At 38.6% G+C, this 22967-nt stretch overlaps 1 protein-coding gene across 3 annotated transcripts in view; it reads left to right on the top strand.

Annotated features, from left to right (window-relative positions):
• The window catches only part of LOC117418285 (ubiquitin carboxyl-terminal hydrolase 22), a 104466-nt gene that overhangs the window by 18341 nt on the left and 63158 nt on the right, over positions 1–22967 (top strand). The window contains exon 1 of one of the 3 annotated variants that reach the window (XM_059035677.1): positions 8763–8783. The exons of the other annotated variants lie outside the window; for them this stretch is intronic. The gene's annotated coding sequence lies outside the window, so the exon portion shown is untranslated. Of the gene's footprint in view, positions 1–8762; positions 8784–22967 lie in introns of those variants that run through there. 3 annotated transcript variants of the gene reach the window in all.

The raw sequence follows: 22967 nt of genomic DNA, 5'->3' as shown, positions 1-22967 counted from the left end.
AGTCCTTGAACCGGATGGGATCTGTCTGGAGATGGCAAGTTTAAAATGAGCCCTGATGGCCATCCTTTTAAAGACCGAACTATACCAAATACCAAAAGGTGCTGTCAGAGGTGTTGTTTTTCATAACCATGGTACACAAGAAAACGTTAAGATAATCAAATGACCTCAAACAGCCTTGATTCTTCATGTGAAAATGCAGCTTACTATATCTAATACCTAATTGTCTGTAGTCCAGTGGGCAGGCATTTTTCGAATCTGTTTGTGTAACTTTTTTTTTTTAATGCGTATAGTTAGTGAGTAGCTATTCAGGGTGTAACTATTCTGTATGTATCAATGAATTGTGATACTTTCATTTACATGTAGAGTAAAAGAGACTGTATCATGTAATACAAGACCAAAAGCACAAGAAGGCTCATTTAATGAAATAGCCTGTCATTAAATAATCATTTGATCTTCTTATGCATCACTTTATAATATAATGTACAGGAGGTTTGTAATTTTTAACTTGTAGTTGCCCGGCTACGCCCTGACTGACACACAGCTTTCAGATGTTCTCAATCAATTGGATCCAACCTCCGAAGGCACAAATACCCTATGAAATACCCACAGTGTTTTTATTTTACAGTTTAGAAGTGTAGACAAGGGTTGGTTTGGAGGTTTTGTTAAGAGTCTCTGAATATTAAGAATTACAGTTTCATTGTGCTGTTTTGGGTCTCGGTGGTGATACAGTAGCTCTTACACATTCACTTTGTCCTGTCTCATGAATTGACTTGGTGGGATTTGAAATTGATCTGTGAGTTTAACAGAACTTGAACAAATAAAATCAAATTATTAATTACCCATCTGAAAGAGAATCTTGACAGCAAATGCCACCATTCAGTTTCATGGTAAAATCACTGACATTCGCTCAGACTTTGTTGAGCTGACCCGCTCAATTTAACCATCCTGCTTTCAGTAAACGCTGTACGTAGGCTGCTGAGAGACACGCATCAAACACGTTTTAAGTTCCTGACTTGTTAGTTTTAATTCTGATTATTTATCTGTTTATTTATGGTACCGTACATGCTTAATTTAGTTCTTTAGACATTTTCCGCTACAGCTATACAAGTATAATTTATTTCAAATAATAGGCTAAATGGTAAATTGTATTTTACTTGTAAAATTCTAAAGGAAAGAGAAAGGCGTGTGATTGGTTGAACACGAGTGACGTCACCAACTTGACGCTAAGCAATTGAAATCTACCAACGATTTGAACGCAAGGTGGTGCGTTCGTAGCGTCCGTAGCGTCCGTTTTGAATCGTATGCCCAGTGTGAGCCAGCCTTGATTCTGGAGAAGCCAGAGATCACTCCTACTGTTAAGTAACGTAAACAAGGAAACATATATTTGACCTGTATTCATTTAGAGAATCTCAACACCACTATGGGAAAACAAGTGAGGAATGTTTGTTTGCCACAGTAGCAACTGGCTAACTGACTCTAAACTAGTCGGAATGTTCCAGTGAGATTTGACAGGAGGTCACACTGTTCTTTTTTGGAAGCTGCTGTTAATAATCTATCTAGTTCTTTTTGGCTGATGCATGGAGGCTGCACTTATTTTGCAGGAGAGCAGAGATTTGTTGGTTGGGAACGAAAAAATAATCTATAATGGCCTCACTGGCTTTTGTACATTACGTCTAGAGAATATCCAATTGTAATGAAACTCGGTGGGGACATTTGAAAGTGTCAGATATGGCATATGAAGATGCGCTGTCCCCTGTCTGTTTGTCACACTTGTATTTAAACTCTGGGGATTTTGTGTTTATTGGCATGGCAGTGGTTATACTGTGTGTGTGTGTGTGTGTGTGTTTGTTTGTTTATTTACGGAATACATTAAGAATTAGATATACAGTACGTGAGGACATTTGACTTCAGGTCAAGCAGCTGTTGTCTGCCTTTGGGAATCAATATTGCATGCTATTGACATGCTACAGTCCTGCTGGGATCTTGGATGATGCAGAGACAACTCCTACAATATAGGAAAGCTGTCTAAGTTTATTGAAAATTAAGGGATCTCTCTAATGTTTTAATAAGATGTAGTCTAGATCAGTGGTGCGCAAACTTTTTATATGCCACCCCCTTTTCTTAGAATACATTTTTTTTTTTTTTTTTTTTTACACTTGGCAAATCAACATTTACCTGACAGGTTAAATCAGGGTTTCCAACAAATACATCTGTGAAATTAAATGTAAAAAAATATCTACTTGGCGAGTCAACCTTTAGCTAACATTTCTAACAAATAAGTCAGTGAAAAAATACATGCATCTTAAATAATGCAACATTATTGTTCAGCAATTAAATATGAAAAAATAAGTCTGGGTTTTCACAAAAAAAAATATATATTTTGCCAGCTAAATCTGAAACTAAACTGCAAATGAGCCCCCCGCCCATTGAAGTGTTTGATTTGGCATTGTATGCTGCAGAGCTGTCCTTACACTCTGAGAGCTAATCTCCGCTTCCCCACCGTCTCTGCAATGCCACAAAAATGTACACATTTCAAAACTTTTAAACGTGTTTAACATTTATGCATTTTTCTGTTTGGTTAAATCCTTGGAAAAAATATGCGATTTACATTAAATCCGGGGGGAAAAAAACACTGTATATATATATATATATATATATATATATATATATATATATATATATATATATATGTATATATATATGTATATAATATATATATATGTGTAAATATTTTTTTTACTCTTGGTGTCTATACTGAGTGCTGGCTGATGACTTCTAAGACACAAGAGGCACACTTAAAAACCTGTTTCTTCTAATCAATCTTCCATGCAAAAAAAATAGCTTCATTAATTTCTTTATTGATTTCTTCTAGCACAGTAAAGGAAAGGGATGAAATCGGGTCATTCTGTATGGTTTTTGACATCTTAGTAAATACAGTTCATTATTTCCATGTGAGCAGTAAGTAACTCATCATATCGAGCAGTTATTCCTGTAAGTTCCCTGTGTCGTGCCAAATTTTGCATTACTTTGAGAGATGTGCATACTCATTAATAAGGCAGGGATGCATAATTTTTCACTGTCGATATATTGTTCTCCAAAAAAGCTGATGCAAAAAGTTGATTCATCGACGTTGTGAAAGGTTAAAAAAACGCAGTCATACGTGGAGTTGTGGATTACTGTGTTACATTGCTAGTAACGCTTAAAAAATTATTATGCATATTACATTGATTCCATCAGTTTATGCATATACAGTAGTAATTAAATATATTAAATTATTTTTTTGTACCAGTTGGAGGTCAAAGCAAAATCCAAAAAAAAAAAAAAAAAAAAAAAATATTTGTTTAAATCCATAACAAGAGAAAAAATAAAAAAAAGTTCACTGTCCACAGCAGTAAAAGTATCAGAAGTAAAAAGTAGCCGCCCTTAAATTCTACCCGTGGAATTCTGCCTGAAAAAAAAACCATCCTGCAGACCTACAGTAAAAAACTGGAAGTAGCCTACAGGGTCCACCGCTTGGATTAAACCAAAGAGACTGAACAGACCGTGGATGTTTTTTGAGAAAACCACATTACTCATGGAATACTGAGGTAAATGTTTAACAACAAAAACTAGTTCTTCATAAAATCAGGATAAAACTGTTAGAAAAAAAACGTAAGTTTTTAATTTTGTTTAACATATCTATATTCTAATAGCATTTGAGCCCTCAGGAGCCTTCTCACCTTTGGCTCGGGCATGTAACTGCACGAAGCGTGCATTACCACACGATTTAAGCCCTCTCCTTCAGGCTCAAATGCTTAATTTAAATCTCAAATCAGGAACTAAAATTTTAGTCACAACCTTTTATCCATAAATAAAACTAAATTCATGAAACGATTCTAGGATCAAATGTTAAAAATGTGAGATCCTGTTTTGAAACTGCTTGTAGATTCCTGTTACTCTTCTAAACTACTAATGCGTTCTCCGCAGCTAAATGTTGTGTTTGTTGATTGGTTATTTTAAAAATCCAAACGGTCTCTGGTTGGGCATCAACAGACTATGTCATCATCAAAGCAAGCAGACACTGTGCATGCGGCTCTGCTTTACCCAATCAGAATCCTGGCTAGCGCAAGAGTCAGGGTGCGTTCACGGAGATCGTTCTGTGCAGATTCTGTGCAGAATCTGACCAATTCTTAGAAGATCATTGGCTAAATTGGTCAGATTCTGCACAGAATCTGCGCAGGATGATCTCCGTGAACGCACCCTCTGTGTGCTGAAAGAATGAGTATCGAGATGCTTCTGGGAAATGTAGTGGAGTAAAAAGCACAATATTTTCTAAACAAACATACTTGAGTAAAAGTACAAGTATCCCAAAAATAAAGTACTTAAGTAAAGTACAGATCCTGAAAACAAATACTTAAGTAGTGTAACGAAGTATTTCTACATTGTTACTTACCCCTGTATGTAATAGATGGGCTTCAGTGAGTTACAGAAAAATAATTCCATCTAGAGTTTGTGACGTCATAGATTATGAAACCGAAGGTCGAGTAATTTATAAACTGTCGCAGAAACCCGAGATGGAATTGTTTTCCTGTGCTTACTAATGATTGGACAGCTGCAAAACCAGGGCAGATCTTTGACATTCCCATTGGTTAAACCTACTCAAGCAGAGGCAGAGAATACCTTCAACTGTTTATGTCCCACCTCCTCTCACTTATGATTGGACTGCCACGGAGAAAATGCAGATCTTCTATTGGTTGATTTTATATTAAAAAAAAAATACAATTCTGCACGATTTTAAATTGTAAAAAAAATTAATCTGCGATCAACTCTTTAGTTGATTAATCTATCAGTCCTAATATATCAATATAAAGAGTAATGTTGAAACGGAAAATCACTTTGGTCTATAAATTACATTTATAGACACACATGGTTTGGGATATTTCTTATTAATTTTATTAATACAGATTAGCACAAACCGACATACCACTTCCTTAGGAGATCAGCATGAGCTACTATAGGAAATCTGGAGAAGCTTCCCTTTTTGGCTGCAGTCTGCCACAAAACACTGTAATACACGGCTAACTAGCTTTAATTTGTATTAAATTATAGTATGACCACTTATTGTTGAAATCACAGTAATGTTTATGGAAAAGGGTAAAAGTTATTAACATAGATTGTATACACTCTATTTAAGACTTTCAGTGTAATACTGTTGTAGCTCAATTTTGCCAGAACGTGTCGCCACGAGAGGCACTCAGATCAATGAGTCAACTATACAGCTGGTGATTGCGAAGGAAAAAAAAAGTTTCAAAGTAAAAGCAAATGCAGAGTTAAACCATTCATTAATGCCTACAATTTTTTATACTGTGTATCTATGTTTGCGCCATGCCTTTAGCAGCCTAAAGACCTGCCCACACCAGCATTTCTTCCTTTTTTTTTCTTTTTTTTTTTTTTTTTTTTTTTGGACACGCAGTAGACAGCGCGTCTATACCCAAGCGTCAATACACTTTCCCAGGTACAGTACTTTTATAGCATTACATTTAGCGCAAAAATACCCTCACTCCTCCCACTGTTGCTCTTACCCAATACAAAGAAAATCTGGCTGTGTTTTGGGAAAGTGTGACGTCAACAGAAGAGAAGGAGGAAGAAGAGATTCGTACTGTACATAATTTTATTATTATTATGTATTATTATTATTATTATTATTATTATTATTATTTATTTCTTAGCAGACGCCCTTATCCAGGGCGACTTACTGTCGTAAACAAAAATACATTTCAAGAATCGCAGTACAAGTAATAATACAATTAAGAACAAGATAAAAAATACAATGACTTTGGTTCTAGGAAGTACAATGACAAAATACGATTCAATAACGGAGCAGATAAGTGTCAGTGATAGTTACATCAGGATGTAATTTAATTACAAAATACTACAGATTAAATAACACTTGTGACAGATTACAGTACTCTAAAGTATAGGATTAAATGATTAAATGCAGTAAATCCGCATTTAAGGAAAAGTGATAAATGTCCAGAGGGAAAAAAAAGGAGTTCTACAGGTGCTGCCTGAAGAGGTGAGTCTTGAGGAGGCGCCGGAAGGTGGTCAGGGACTGGGCAGTCCTGACATCTGTAGGAAGGTCATTTCACCACTGCGGGACGAGGGTGGAAAAGGAGCAGGCTGTGGAGGCTGTGGAGGCAGTGGAGCGTAGAGGAGGTAGAGCTAGGCTTCTAGTGCAGGAGGAGCAGAGAGGTCGAGTGGGGGTGTAGGGAGAGATGAGGGTCTGGAGGTAGCTGGGTGCAGTCTGGTCAAGGCATCTGTAGGCTAGTACAAGAGTCTTGAACTGGATGGGAGCGGTGATCGGGAGCCAGTGGAGTGAGCGGAGCAGTGGAGTTGCGTGGAAGAAGCGAGGCAGAGAGAACACCAGGCGGGCAGCGGAGTTCTGGAAATGAGAAGGATTTTAATTATAACAACGCATCTCTGTGTCTGTGTGCTTATATAAACCACCAGGGCGGCCTCAGGTCTCCCATTCTCCATCGTGTAGCCCACAAGCTTTTGCTCTGGGTGCACGATCCCCTCCTCTCACTGCAGACGGTACACCTGCCTGGGGTGATAAACTGGCCGACGGACCTCCTCCTCAAGGGGAGTTCCCAGTGCTTCAGAATGGAGGCTTCACCCAGAGGTGGTGAGCCTCTTTTGGGAGCGGTTTGGGTGAGCAAAGATAGCTCTCTTTGCCTCACAGTAATCGACCCACTGGTTCTCCATAACAGGAGCCGGGGACCCGCTGGCACTAGATACCTTGGCACACCACTGGCCGAGGCAGCTGCTGCATGTCTTCCCACCGCTCGCCATGCTCCAGCTGTGACTGGAGAAAATCAGACAGGGTGCTATTAGTAGCCCTTTACTAGCCCAAGAGTCTTTTCAGCACTGATATATCTATTCAGGTTTCAGGGTCTTTAGGAGATAAATACCCATTAGGCAATGACTGCATTTCAATTTCAGGGAACCAGGGTTATGATAATAACCTAACGTTACTGTATTTGTGATTAATAGTGTGGAATTCTAAGTCCTTTGCCAGAACAAAACATTTTAAGTTTAATTAATTCAGTAGATTCCCTTTCTGTTTAAATTGAATGGTTGGGAATATGCATCTTTGAAAGCCTACAAGCAGGTAGAACAAGAAGCAAACTGGATGTGTTAGGCTATATTGTTGTTTGATGCTTGCATTGGAGAGACAACTCCACAGGCAAAAAGGGAGGAAAATGTGACATTCCTTGCGTCCCTCTTTTCACATGTACGTACAGTAGACATAGGTCTGTGATATTCTTTTCCATGATCCTGATTTCCAAACGGGATGTGTTTTACAAACATTCATGATCACTGTAAGTAAGAACAATGTTAAAGTAATTCTGCAATGTTTTCATTAGTTTGGACCCTTTCCCTGCAAGTGGGAACCTTGCAGGGCTGCACAGTGTTGTTTGTGGCTCTCCTGTAAATTATAACTGTATTTGGGAAAGCTGTACGTGGTTAACAATGATTTCTCATGTAGTTTCATCAAAAACAAAAACGGCTATCTAATAGACTGATGTTGGTTCCCTGGAGTGTCGCACTAATGTAACAACACTGCATTACCAGATCATAGGAAAAAATGTCAAGTTTCCTTTTATTACGACTAAAATGTAAAGTGTTTCTTAAGAAGACAACATTTTTTAGTTCAGGTTTGAAGTTTAGTATTAGGGAGGAGTTTACTTTTTTAGACGAGTGAGAAATATTCTATCCTGGAAGGAAATTAAAACCCAACAGAAAACAACCTTCTTAGTTTGCTGCAAGATTTCTAAGAGAGAAACACTGTTAATGTTCACGCAACCAGGAAGATGCTTTAAAAGAAGGAAATAGGAGCCCACATTAATAGCATTCTGAGTTGTTTACTTCTATTGTTGAAACAGCAGCACAGCAAAAGCTTGGTTAATTTGGCACAATATCACAACATGGATTCAGGCAAGAATGTAATGGTTTTATTGATGGTTTACAAACAAGCAAGTGGCCTAATTGTGCTTTGCCCTCTTTGTTTTTGACAGTTTGAATCACAGCAAATGGTCTGCAGTACTGGCACTACCATACCCTGTAATTACTCTTCTTGCTGGAAAAGGATGCATCCGGTTCTTTCTCTTTCATTAGGCAATGGAAATGTTCCTGCTTGTCTGTTTTCCATGTAAGTCCAGGATTTTCTGTGTTAAATAATAGACCAGAATTGGAATACAGTAATTCTCATGTTGGTGACTTTTGTGTGTTTTTAATGATCTTTTGGTTTTGTGAATGAAATGGCAGAATAAACACGGTCTTGCAAAAGTAAGCAATGGTTAAATGCTATTTCTACAGCAGTATATCTAATTTATGAAAAAGGAAGCTTTTTAATGGAATGATATATGCATACAAGAAACATATGTTCATTGTCAATTTTGGAATAATTTCTTTCGCTGTTAAAATAAGTAATACAGTAATGTCACGATGCGTGTCACGACAAGCAGGTCACGATAAGATATGTATCACAATGCATGACATGTGATGGTCCTGATGAGCTACTTGTATGATGCATAATGGTCATTTTAAAAATAGTCTTCATCTGGCTCATGACCAATAGGGGTCACTGTGGCAAGTTGATTCCAATCCACCCCAACCGACTTTCCTCCCTAGCCCACGGGTGTGCAAAGGCCAATGCAGCGCTCCTCAAGATTGGCAGCTCCAGATCTCTGCGGCTCACCCCAAAGTTAGAGCACATCCCGGCGGGAGTGGAAACAGGAAAGGTGAGGGGTATTTGTGTTGCATCAACCTGTTATATAATAATTCAAAATGTACAGACTTTAGAGAAATCATTTGATAGACTAGGTATTGTGAATGGGGTCATCGTGGAAAAAACAACTGGGACCTGCGAGCACAGGGTTAGCAAGTTGCTGAAAGGTTGCAGTTTTGGTCAAATATGTTCAAAGCCCTTGAGTCTTGTAGTTCTGGTTGAACAAAGTAGAAATTAGAATTGGAAGCAAAAATCTAGTGATGGGTTATTAAATGGTATGTCATTCTGTGAGTCTCTGTGTGTCTCGTGTGCTGTGCCACAGTTCTGTGATTTCTTTGGCACCTCAAGCAGCAGAGTTTACAATGAGCCTATCCGTCACTGCAGACCAGTCGGTTCAGACATGTGAATAACCATTTGCGGAAATCTAATTTTGTAGGCTACAGTACTGTCGCCACAGTTTCAAGCTATTGAATATCTTTTCTTTATTTTTTGTTTCTTATTTCATTCAGTAAAATCAGTGCAATTAACAGAATGTAGCATCTCAATGAAGTAGTTGAGTGTAGTAAAATGCCACGGACGTACAGCTGCAGCTGTATCATGATAAATGATCATCGTGATCTAGAACTGATATTTTTTTCTTCTTTTAGATAGGAACAGTTGTATGAATGGCAACAATAACAGTATATAATTGAATTTCAAAGACCAACTAATTTAATTTTTTTTTCCAGAAATCCAAACGCATTTTTCTTACAGAATCATTGTATATAGTTTGAAGCATCATAACGTACCCAAGTTTTGCCGCAGTACTGCTGTAATTTGACCTGGCGGTCATGTTGTATAGGTACCATGTGTTCCTGGAAGAAATTCCAAATTGAGGCACAGAATAAATCACCAGAGAGAAATTGTTGTTGTGACATTTATGCTAAAACAACTTTTTTTTTTTTTAATATTATTCTGTTGGGATGAAACCATATGTCCTTATTTTTTATATTCTCTTAGTTGGTCCATACACACACAATTTGACCCTATAGCAATGTAATTTGTTATACGAAAAAATATAATTTGCTTGTAACTGACGTAACACTTTTAGGTCTTATGCAATTCATTTATGTATAAAAAGTAAATATAATAAGTTTGTAAATTCACACACTTTTTGAATTGTAGTTAAAAATAGCAAAAAGCCTTTTGTTTTTTTTTTGTTGACATTAATAAAATGGAATGTCAGATTGAGAGGGTGCTCCTGTCCACCGCTTCACCAAACAGAAACGTGCCAGATACACGGTGGCAACTATTAATAATCTCTGTCATTGTTAATGCCTCCTCCATGACATTTAGAAATATAAAATTGTGTTTATTGTTACAGCATTAGTATATATGTATAGCTGTTTAAAATGTATATGCTTTATGTATTTTCTATAAGATAAAATAACTGCAGTATATTTGACAGAAGAGAAACATTCAGTCCGGAGGGAAAGCAGACTGCTGTGTACTGTATATGCTGTGATGATCCGCGAACGGTTTTGCAAGAACTATGTATTTTTTCTTGTTTTGCAATACAATCGATCATAAAAATACATAGTCTTAGTAAACAGCATATTCATTTCAACATTTTAAGACGTTTTGGTGGGGTGCTGTATTTAACTGTTAGGTACAAGTATGTGAAATGAATTAAAATCTAAAATTCACCTTTTCGGCGTAATCCAAACAAAACTTTAGGCACCCCGTTTTAAAAGTTCCTCAACACATTTACAGTAAGCAAGCACAGCACTCCCAAAGGCATGCATCTCTTGCTCTCTCTCTCTCTCTCTCTCTCTCTCTCTCTCTCTCTCTCTCTCTCTCTCTCTCTCTCTCTCTCTCTCTCTCTCTCAAACCTTTCAGTGCTTTCATAATCCTGACCATCTAGTGGGGAGGGGCGGGGTTAAGCATGGGGGAGGAGGCATCTTCATTTCCTGCTGACCTTCACCTCTTTGTCATGGTACACCCTTATAATTTAATAAAGGAGACCTTATTCTTGAGGTAAATTAAATAAATGTATGTTTACAAATAATATTACATTCTTAATATTATTGATGGCAGAAACAGTAACCTCAATTCCTGAAACATTTTCCTGTGTGTGATAAATTCGCCTACCTTTCATTTTAAGTATTTTATATATTTTACTATTTCTCTACTATATATATATATATATATATATATATATATATATATATATATATATATATATATATATATATATATATGTATGTATATATATCCATATGCACTATATATATCCATATACACTTAATCACCTAATTAGTGAGACAGTTGATTGGACACTGGATATGGAGTGATTTCAGCTGTTGAATTGCAAGCTTGAATAAAAGCAATAAAGAAAAAACAATAGTCTGTCAAGAGAGCAGCGCCTTCGTGCAATCGGCATGTTGGAGGCTGGACTAGGACAGCGTGCTGTGACTCACCGTCCTCGGGTGCTCACAGCCAGCAATTTCAAACCTGGTGAGACGGACACACTCCGTCAATGACAGGCCACGAACTGGGAGACCAAGAGTCGCAACACCTGCCCAAGATCGACAGATCATTTTGCAGCATCTTTGTGATGTCATTTGTTAATCAGCACAATAAAAAGTCACTGCACCTGCTTTTCATTTTTCGATCACATCTAGTGAATTTTATCCAAATATAAGTGATACGTTTCTTTTGATGCTCAAATATAAGTGATACTTATAATAGATGTGTGGATGTATGTATGCATGTGAGCTGACGATGGTACTTGTTTTTAAAAATGAAGGAAGGCAGAAACGATTATTTTAAATATTTAATTAGCAATTAATTTCTTCTTATCGGGTCTTTTACAAAAGTACTGGCGCATCTGAAGGCATCTATAAAAATCCTGACTTTCTCAATGATATCTTTCTTTTACAGTTTCAAAGCTCTCCATTTCTACCCTATGCATCACCGTGCACCGCACCTTTATAACCGGTTGTTCTTTATAATCATATACCACAGTCTCACTGGTAGGGGAACCCAGTGATTCTCAATGTTAAATAACTATTTTGCTAATATTTTATCTGCTATAACTGCCTGCAATGGGAATCTTATTATTATTGAAAATTCTAGATCTTTCCATCTAGCCTTATATCCTGGATTTCACCAGCATGTCGGTGGTCTCAGTTGGGCAGCATAATAGTAATCCTTTAAACAAGGTAAAGCTATGCCACCTGCTTCCTTTGTTAATTGTAGTGTTTTAAATCTGATTCTTGGCTTTTTCCCATTCCATATAAATCTTGAGACAACCCTGTCCCTATCATTAAATTGTTTTATCTGTATTTCTACTGGTAAAGTAGCCTAGATAGAATATTCATCTTAATATAGTCTATTGTGCAGCTTAAAAAATGGGTTCTTTAGGCAAAGCCTCGTACTCCAAGGGGGAGAAGAGGTCTGCACAATCTTTTGGCAGAGCAGTGAGGAGAGTGAACATTGCATTGCCTATCCGTCCCAAAAAGAAAGTTGCTGTACTGAAGAAATTGGCGCATAACCCATGACTGTACCACCTACAGAAAGCTGTCCAATAGTTCTACAAGAGGTATACCATCACACGCCATCTCCCAGGACGTAAGGACTTTGTAACTTGGGAAGTCGAAATGTGCAAGTTTTGTACCATGAAAACTTTGAAATGTTGGATGGAGTGATGAAACTGCAGCCAAATTTATCCTGTAGGAAGGCCCTTGTTGAAAAGTCTGTCTGTCTGGAACCTGAAATGCCACCTTGGAGAGTGTGGATCATGCAAAGATGTAAAAAAGAGTATGGGCAAAGTGTTATAGCAAAATGATGATGATGACAACACCCCTTGTCCATACCTCCAATGGAAAGATGAGAGTAAGAAGATACAAATTAATGCTACTCTAAACAGTGCAAAAGCGGAAATAATTTAACAACTGCGTCGCCATAGCTACATAGCTCTGTCAAGTAAGAGCTCTGAAAGAACACCTTGCAGATGATGAAACAGTTCTACAGGAAGACTTCTGTGAAAATGAACATCAAACAGCAAGATGAGATCATGTCACCGCTACTCGACCCAAGCTGGAGATCCAGGTAGAACAGTATTATGCTGTGGACTACGTGGACTGATTTCACTTGGGGCGAGATTTTACTTGAGGCAGCAGTTTTTACAGTACTGCACACTGCACCTGCCATGTTACACAGCAGTGTTACTGCTTGAGCAGACGCGTCCAGCCTCGGCTGAGGCATGTTCTAGAATGGCGAGGGGGTCGTAGGGGATGTGTAACCCCCATTGCGCTCTAATGTACCGACTCGGTGCTACAGGCCACAGTCAATCTAGCATTTGCAGTACCGTCCGGGTTCCGACCTGCTACCGACCGGTGTTACATCCCCAGCAGGCCTTGTTGACAATCCAGTTACTGTCTTTTGCAAAGCTGAGGCAGCAACTGTACATTCTTACTGTACATTGTTTGCTATTTGCGTAATGCCTGGGTTTTATCTCTAAAGCATGCAAGGCCAGCCTGCCTGTCGGGTACCGAGCAGGCTTTGTTGACAGCCCAGCTGCTGTCTTTATCAAACCGCTTTTCTGTGAGTTTTGTGCGCATTTCTCCAAGTGTACGCTGAAGAAACTGCTCTTCTGCAGCTTTACAGAGCGCTCTGTTTCTAGACGCTGGTGTTCCTGTCTGAGGACGTGGAGTCAGATAGCGCATTCCCTGCGGTTAAGCTCTCCCTGTAACAGCAGAGCTTATGCCATTGATCAGCAGGGCCACTGCAGTCTTGCAGGTGCCCTCGTTTACAGAGCGTCCACCCTGTTGCATTACTGTACAGTGGCTTTGCTGCTTGAGCAGACGCCCCCTTGAGGGCAGCAGCAGTACTGTACACTACTGTATTGACACGGTGCTACAGGCACCGAACTGGTACCAAACCGATCCCGTACCGTTCCAGTGCAGTCCCGGTTCCGACCGGGATTTTACAATCCCCAATCTGGTACCGAGTGGGCCTTGTTGACAGTCCAGTTGCTGTTTTTAGCAAGCAGAGGCAGCAACTGTACATTGCATAATGCCTGGTTTTTTATCCCTGTGCCAGCAACCCCAGGGACCGGCATAGAGGCAACTGTTATATGCCTTCCCACTGCTCGCCTTGCTCCCGCTGTGTGTGAAGAAAATCACACTGGACCGGGCCAAGGTGCTCCTAGTAGCCCCTTATTGGTCCAGGAGACTGGTCTAAACCCTGATGCAACTCCTGAGCAGCCAGCCATGGAGACTGCCCAAGCATCGTGATCTGCTCAGGCAGGCACGGGGGACCTTATGGCATCTCGACCCATCAAGCCTGCAGCTCTGGCTCTGGCCCCTGAACGGCTGCATTGAGCCATCTGGGTCTGTCCAATAGGGTTATTGACACCTTGCAAAATGCCACAGCAGTGTCCACACGTTCCCAGTACGGGTACAAGTGGAGCATCTTGCAGATGTGGTGTCTACCTCGTGGGTTAGACCCCATGACTTGTCCCATGGTAGTAATACTGCAATTTTGCAGGGCCTGTTGAGAGGAATTCCCCTCTACATTACAGGTCTACAGTACATGCAGTGTGATTGTAACACGATTCACGCAGGATTCCTACGTTACTACAGAGTGAGCGCCACGTGGACATTGCAGGAATGGTCAGTGAAAGTAGCCTGAAGCTTGAGTGAAGGACTTGTTGAGATAGAGTGTCGTCGGGCATTGAGGGAGGCGCTGTGAAGCACTGGCGCTGTGAACTAAATGCTTGTACAGCACTGCTCTACAGTCACTTCAGCAGTGATTTTTTTTTTTTGGTTTTGTTTTTTTTTCTCTTCCTCTTTTTAAAACCATTGCATACTCGCACATATATGCTCCATTTCAGTCAATAAACCCAACCTAATTGGCTTAATATTACAGAAAGAAATGTATCTTGAAAGATTTAGCATAATAATGCGTGTTACAAAATTAAATCATTTCCGTTATTTTCACAGATAAAAAAGGGTTGTTCACAATAGCGAAAATAGTTTTTAATGCGCTTTACAAACAGTGTCCAACAGGCAATACCTAACAGGTGCGTCAGTCTCCATAAGAACACAGGTAACACGCCACAGTCAATCTCCATAAGAATACAGGTAACACGCCACAGTCAATCTCCATAAGAACACAGGTTACACGCCACAGTCAATCTCCATAAGAACACAGGTAACACGCCACAGTCAATCTCCATAAGAACACAGGTAACACGCCACAGTCAATCTCCATAAGAACACAGGTAACACGCCACAGTCAATCTCCATAAGAACACAGGTAACACGCCACAGTCAATCTCCATAAGAACACAGGTAACACGCCACAGTCAATCTCCATAAGAACACAGGTAACACGCCACAGTCAATCTCCATAAGAACACAGGTAACACGCCACAGTCAATCTCCATAAGAACAGAGGTTACACGCCACAGAACAGATCCACACACTGAGGAAAAAGAAAAAAAGCGTACCAACGCAAGTGTCAATGAAAAACAAGCTGTATTTATTAATGACAGGCTGGAACACAATGTGCATACTGTGCAAACATTGACCATCATCAGTGCTACCAGAAACAAAGAACAAACACATTTATAAATGGTTGTTTCAATTAGCTTAATTGATGTAATACTAATTTATGTGCAAAACAGGCAATTGAAAACAATTAAAAACAGGTGTTCAAGTATGTCAGCATATACCATTGGAACGCATTATAATAGCAATAGCTCTTATATTTTCCATTGAGTAAAGAATATATTTCCAACGATAAAGAATTTGAAATGTTTAAAACCACAACTGGTTATATAAGTTAATGTTAGGTTTTCATCTGTGTTTTATTTAGATGTAATGACTCGCACTGTGTTTCATTTAGCAATCTGTTGTCAAGTTGACAGTGTTACAGGCCGACTCACTTCGTTCGCAGGCCTCGCACAGCAAGAGTGTGCAATAAATACGCTCCGCTTGATTAGAGGTAGCCACTGAACACTACAAAACACACAGCACAGTGCAGTTTTAACAGCGTACTTGAGCCAATCCAAGCAGAAAAGCTGGAACAATATTTTTGGAGAAGAGCAGAAAAGATGTAATGTTTATTTGATATGGTTAATTGTGCTGTGTTGACATATGTTTAGTACTGTGCTAAAGAAATACATAGTCAGACTACAGAGACCACATGTCGCCAGAGTAAAAACTCCAAAGCTACTGTTTACATTTTGTATTGTTCTGAATTGAACTTGCACAACATACGAATATCCTTTTTTTAATGCTTATGGTTGAAGTTGTCTGTAGGGTCCTATACAAGATTGAAATTAATTACAAAAAAATAAACTCATGAACTCATCCCTTACAGCACCTGTATTCCCTAAATAACTCATGTAGATTTTAATGTAATTAATTACATTTTTAATATATGAATATAAAGAAACTTTATTCGCAAGGGTAGCTCAAAAATGACATCTGAAAATCCTGCATAGTTGGAGAACTCGTGCCAGTGCTGCCGGTGGTTGTAGAAAAAGAGAGGCTACGGGAATGTAAAAAAAATAAAATAAAATGATTAAAGCTCCAGAGGTTTGTTTTGTGTGTTCATTTCTTGTACAGTGCGTTATTACGTTTTAAATTTGCTTTTAAAATTTTTAAAGTTTTATTTAAGTTTGTTAGCTTGTACATGAGTTTGGATTTGCAAGTGGTAGTTTTGGACTTAGCACTTAAAATTTTAGCAAAATATGGCTTTTTCTAAAACAGCGGTTGTATGTATATGTAATTTTTATATATATTTTTAAAACCTAGTATCTTTAGATCAATATACATTAAAGCAGGCAACAAACACTTAAACCCCTATTTTTCAGCTAACTTACTTAAATAACAATCTCTTCTTAGTGTGAGGTTATTTTAGATACCTTGTTTATCTAGTTTGGAATGTCTCTCACGGCGATGAGAATAAAGTAAAACACCCTTTGTCAGAAGCCGTCACTCATTTCTGCCTAAATATCTTAATAATGACATAAACAGCATGTACTACTTTTAAACTTAAAAAAATGTCAGTGCCAAAAAGCAACGTTGTAAAAGTGTTCAATTAGGCAGCCTGCTTCTTTTCCAGTATGTTGGAGAAAAAAAGCACTGGGGTCCTCACAGTACATCATGTTACGATATATTCTCTTATTAAGCACTTTCACTAGAAAACAAATTAAGTACATCAAACATCACAACAAAGCTTCACGTTGAATGCAGCTGATGTCTGTTATATTTCTGTATAATTGCAGAATTAATCACAATCTTGTATGTTTTTATTGTGGAACGAGGCTTCTGAATAACTGTGTGTATCTAGAAAGATCACACGTGTAGCTCATTAGTGATGAAAACATGAACAGTGATGGAATCATGCTGTATACATTGGAGTTTGCCATCCTTGAGATAGTAGATTACAAATGGGTGAATGGTAGCCTTGTTTTTTGTTCCAGTGGTGCCCCTGGATCGCATCTTGGACAATGATCTGTAGGAATGAGTAGTTTTCTGAAAAGTCCAGAAGCACCAAGGCAAAGTCATTTGTAAGATTGTCCTTGCAAAAGGAAAGGAAAGCTGCCTGAGCCTTTGCAGTGAAATGGTGTGTGGTGAGGTTCTCCATCTGCCTGCAGAGCTCCTCCACAACACTTTCACTTCTTGTGATCAGGTTGCAACCAGAATGAGAATGATACTGTTTAAAGGTGACTAGGTCCTCATCCTCATGCCAGCTTGTGTGGACAAGGTGGTCACAGAAAGCTTCAATACCTGGGCTTGAGCAAGGTACTTTACCTAGATTGCTCCAGTAAAAACCCAACTGTATAAATGGGTAATTGTATGTAAAAATAATGTGTAAAAAATAATGTAATTGTATGTAAAAATAATGTGATATCTTGTAACAGTTGTAAGTCGCCCTGGATAAGGGTGTCTGCTAAGAAATAAATAATAAAAAAATAATAATCATGCAGTCCCTGGACTTTGGATCACAGACCATTGCCGTCATCAATCAATCTTTATTTTATATAGCGCCTTTCATAGTGGACCACTATCACAAAGTGCTTTACAAGATAGTGAGCAACAATACATAATACATTAAATAGTGAAATACAGGACATAGTACATTAAATACAAACAGTAAAAAACAATGCAAATACATTAAATACAGGCATATTACAATGCAAATACATTAACTACAGGCATATTACATTAAGTACAGGGCTAGGATGTGAATTCTAAACATTGTGGATGCGTGTGTCATACAGAATCATGCGAATAAGATGGAGTGAAAAACCTGAAATAACAATTTAGACAGCAGCTAATAACAGATGAGTTCTTCATACTGTTTGATGCCTATGTGTTGCACAGCAGCAATCATCAGCTTGACATTTTGATGAATTTCACAGACCCATACAGAATGTGACCCTCTGGAGTTAACTGTAACACACCAGCGTGGCCTCAGTTCACAAAACTTGGAAAATCCAATCTTGCACTGTATCTGTTTGAAGTTCGCATACACCTCCTTCAGGTTAACAAGCAGCAGTCGTTTCTGCCTTTGTACCCTCTGTCCCTCAATTTTCAGAGAGACATATTCTTTCTGTCCTGGACACATTCTTTCTGTCCTGGACACATTCTGGAGAACTCTTCACATAGAATGCACTGACTTTATCAATAGTTGTTTGGGGGAGCTCCTTCCCCTTCTTAGTTAGCACTGGATCAGCTAAAACACTGTCAGTCTTTCTAAGATATCTTCCCTTCTTCACCATGCAAACTGAGACACCAAACTATGCTGCAGTTTTATCGATAGTCCAGCTTTGTGGAGCCAAGGTCAAGAGCATGAGTTTCTTCCGCTTGGAATCTGTGCAGGTCATCTTGTCCTTAATGGCGTCTATTAGACCGTGTCTGAATAATCTAAAATGGCTGGTGGGATTTGTAAACATGTTGCTAACTGTGACTTGTAGGGATTTGTAACTGTGCTAACTGCAGCTTCTTTGGTTTCTCCTGCTTTTCTCTTTCCATAACCTACCTTGTCTCTCTGACTCAAGTTTTTCACTTTCACAGGAGAGAGTCCTGCCATTGTCAAACTGGTATTCATATTCTGTATTTACCAAGCCATGAATGCTTGTTTGAGAACTTTGCAATCCATTTCTAAAGATGGCAACAAAGATGAAATAAGAGGTCAGCAGTACCTCTGTAGCCCCGTTACAAACCACTTGCATATAAAGAAGATTATACACATTTTACGGTTTTAGTTTTATGGATTTATTTATTTATACATGTTTTATGGTTTGTTTTGGTTTAAACACAAATTATTTGCTAATATTGTAGAATATAACCCAAAACAACTGTTGTTCATGTACATTTATTACAGATTAACAAATTATTTTACCACAAGTCCTTCAAATTCTCATCTATAAGACCACCAGAGGTCAGTTTGTTAACTCATGTCCCACAAGAGGTTTCAGCCCTTCAAAGATGGGGCCATTTTTGATACTTTCGTCCTGAAGCCTTTTTGTGGGGTCATTAAATCAGACCGTAAGGTAGGTAGACAGTAGCTGCATACAGAAAGTCAGGTAAATTATGAACACACCTGAGCAATCTGAGTGATATCTCTTCTACTTTCGAAGGAACATGCACTTAAGAATCACTCAGGAATTTGACAATTGGACAATTTTTCAATTTTAAGGCCCCCAGCAACACAGAAATACTAAAGCGGTGGTACTTTTATATTGCATGAATTATACAGATCTACCTGGCTAGCTGTACAGAAGCATTCATAGGGCTACTGACATTCTAATTATAATTTTCAGGTCCTCAAAATCAATGTGGCTACCCCCCCCCCCTCCGCACTAAAGGGGATGTATCTCAGTAAATCATCATCATTGAGCTTACATATATGGCCTGGTTTCATACATGACCTGAATCTTCCACTACACAAAATAATAACCAGAATGAAAATCTTGAGGTGGGAAGCTGTGGTTGAGTTGACACAGAATGACCCTATAGGCATGTTTAGTCTAGGGTTTAGGTTAAAATTAGATTTTAGTTTTACGCTATGAGCCGAGGTCTGCAGTCCATATTTGTTCAATTTGAATCAGTCAAGAAAGTAATGTTTTTGAAGTCCATAGTGCATACCGTATAACGGGAGATTTTGGCGGGGAATTTATTTTGGCTTTGTTGGTGGTTTTGATTGGATTGCCAGTAATACTTCTGCCAATCAGAGGGTTGCATACAGTGAGCGATCCCGCCCTCTGACAGACATATGCATCACAGGTTAAAGAAGCACTGGACAAGGGAAAGAATGTGTCAGATGTTATAGTGGATATGAGAATAGCAGTGATGAAGCCAATTTGCTTGAAAACATTCAAAGTAGGCATTTCCATCAATGGATTTAAAAAATCTGGAATGCTTGAGTGTGTTTTTTTTTCTGTCACAATATGTATAGTAACTCGACAGTACTTGCACACTTAAGTTGTACCTTCTTTCCTTTGCTGTCTTCCACAACAAAATCCCTACGGTCACTGGCACATTCTTCTGTGGTTTTTGTGTGTACGCATTGTTTTACATTTCAACACAGTTCTGTTCTAAATCCTCCGTATCTTAACTGTAATACAGCTTTAAATCCCGCTAACAAGCCTCCATTCCTGATTGTAATCTCGTTTTAAATCTCGTAAGCGGAGACTCCAATAGATGTAGGAATGTGCTGTCACTCAGTAGTTGGGGTGGGTTTAAAGTATTCAGAACGAAGTCAGGAAGGCGGGACATTGCCCAGCAGCACTGGGAAATGTATTTATTATTATTTTTGTAGTAGGTTTTATTTTTTTAATGGGAAAAGGGTAAAGTCAACATGAATTGTTTAACCGTTTCCACAATTTTTGTTATTGTGTTTATTGGTTAGCCACTGATTATTATTTTTTTTTGTATCGGGGCTGTTTTATCGGGTTTTATTGGTAAAACCAAAAATCAGAACCAATTCACAAATACTGTACCAGTAATAGCTTGTAAATGTGACAGTGACTACAGTACCTGGCGGCCTGTGTTAATATGAGAAGGACAGGTGAAGTGTGCTTGTATTATACATGCTGTGCGAGATCTGATCTTCTTTATTCCGACTCTGTAGGTAGAGCTCATCGGTTTCAACAGTGGATGTTGTGGAAATCTCAACCCTGTAAACAGCACCTAAAGATTGCGTGTCTGTGTGAGTGATGTCTGGAGGAAATACAAATGGATGCTGTAACATTTAATAGGGCTGCCTTAATGCTAACCATACCACGTGCCAAGAGCAGATCAATACATTACCTAATATGACATTAAAACCATCACGAAGAATGCTGACTGTGGAGAATGGAGGGCTGCAAACACGTGAAACACATTTTTAGGCTGGGTCTGCTGGATAGAGCAATACTGCAGTATTGGCAGTGCCCTTGTTTTTCAACGGCACTGCAGTGGTGCATTGCAGAAAATAGAGATTAGGAATTGGAAAAGGTTGTAAACAGATTGCAAATGGCACCCAGGTTATTATGCACTGTTTGTATTCAGCCCAGCCCTCCTGTAATAGATTGCAAATAGCAAGGCTATTATGATACTGTGTGTTGCTGCATGTGAAACGCAAAATGCAGCAAGGGTTCACAAAAGCCCCAATTGCTGTCTAAAGCTTTGTCTTGCTGTCTCATTCATGACAGCTATTCAGTACTTGTGTGACTAATTGAAAACAATGCTATGGAATTAGTATTTCACAATCTGGATAGCTGTATGAAACCCTAATCATTCAATGAACAGTTTACAAGATGTGGTTCACCAGTCTCACTAAAGATTCTCAAGTCTATCCAATGGACCGACAGTAAACATTAGCGAGTCTGGATAGTGGTATTGATATAGTTGATATTGGTGATGCATTGACTGACGTGTTTTTCAGTGTCAAACTAATTCTTTCTTGCACAGCTGATGGGAAGTACAGCATTGAAGTATCTGCAAGTATCGATTTTAAATATTCTTCTCTAACAGCTTCAAATCCAAGTCACCTTTACCAAAATGTGTGCGATTCTCATATCGGGAAAATCTGAGCAATATATATTGGGTTTACTAGAAATATTTTGTTGGCACCATGTATTTATTGGTACATTTCCACCTGCTATCTTTTTACAGTAGAATGAAAGTAGTAGACTCTGTTAGTTTACCGGAATCACTTTCTTTAAATTGCGTTGATGGAAAAAATGACCCACTGACCTGTATGCAAATAAATAAGCTCTGTTCAAAGAAGCAAGGAAATTCAATTCAATCAGAATTATCATTTGCTCTGCGGTTTCTAGTTCAACACATGATGATAAACTAGGCTGTCGGAATGTATTCAACCTATAACAATCACCCTGAAAATCTAATCAGAAATATAGGAGTGATTTAATCATTCAGGCATTGAGGAAGGTACAGTCATGGTTATTGCATCCACCATTCCCATCTCTGTAGTAGGTTGAAGGTGGAACCCAAGGCAGTTTCATATTGGAAGGACAGGATATCATGTAGCCAGGCTCACTTGGGTTTTCATTCTATTTTATGATTATGGCTTCTGATTTTCGGTTTTAACAGATAAAACACCCCTGATGCAAAAAAATGAAATCGGCGTATAGCCAATAAACACCGGAAGAACACTGGAAACGGTTACTCAATTCACGTTGACTTCACCGCTTTTCCCTGACTCGTACCTGTCATTGATTCGCTCTGAATACTTTAAACCCGCCCCAACTATTGAGTGGCAGCAAATTCCTACATTTCTATTGGAGACTCCGCTTGCGAGATTTAAAACAAAATTAATATTAAAAGGTTTTTTGTTTTTTTTGTGTGATTTAAAGCTATAGTAGATGGATTAAAACAGAATTGCTAATTGTGCCAAAAGGTAAAAATGCCTAGACACACAAAAACCCCAGAAGAATGTGCCCGTGACCATAAGGATGTCGTTGTGGAAGACAGCAAAGGAAAGAAGGTACAACTTAAGTGTGCAAGTACTGTTGAGTTACGATTGTGACAGAAAAAATGCCCAAACATTTTGGAAAGTAACCAAAACCATAATTTCATACAGTATATAAAAAGCGAAAGCCCCGAAAAGAAAACAATTTTACATAAAACTAAAAAACGAAAAACAGAAGCCTTATTTATGATACATTTCCCCCAGCATCCATTTATAGTGA

This window comes from Acipenser ruthenus, chromosome 13 (assembly GCF_902713425.1).
Source record: "Acipenser ruthenus chromosome 13, fAciRut3.2 maternal haplotype, whole genome shotgun sequence".
NCBI classification, from domain to species: Eukaryota; Metazoa; Chordata; class Actinopteri; order Acipenseriformes; family Acipenseridae; genus Acipenser; species Acipenser ruthenus.
The sequence above is the reverse complement of the archived record's forward strand: the minus strand, read 5'-3'. Positions and strand labels throughout refer to the sequence as shown.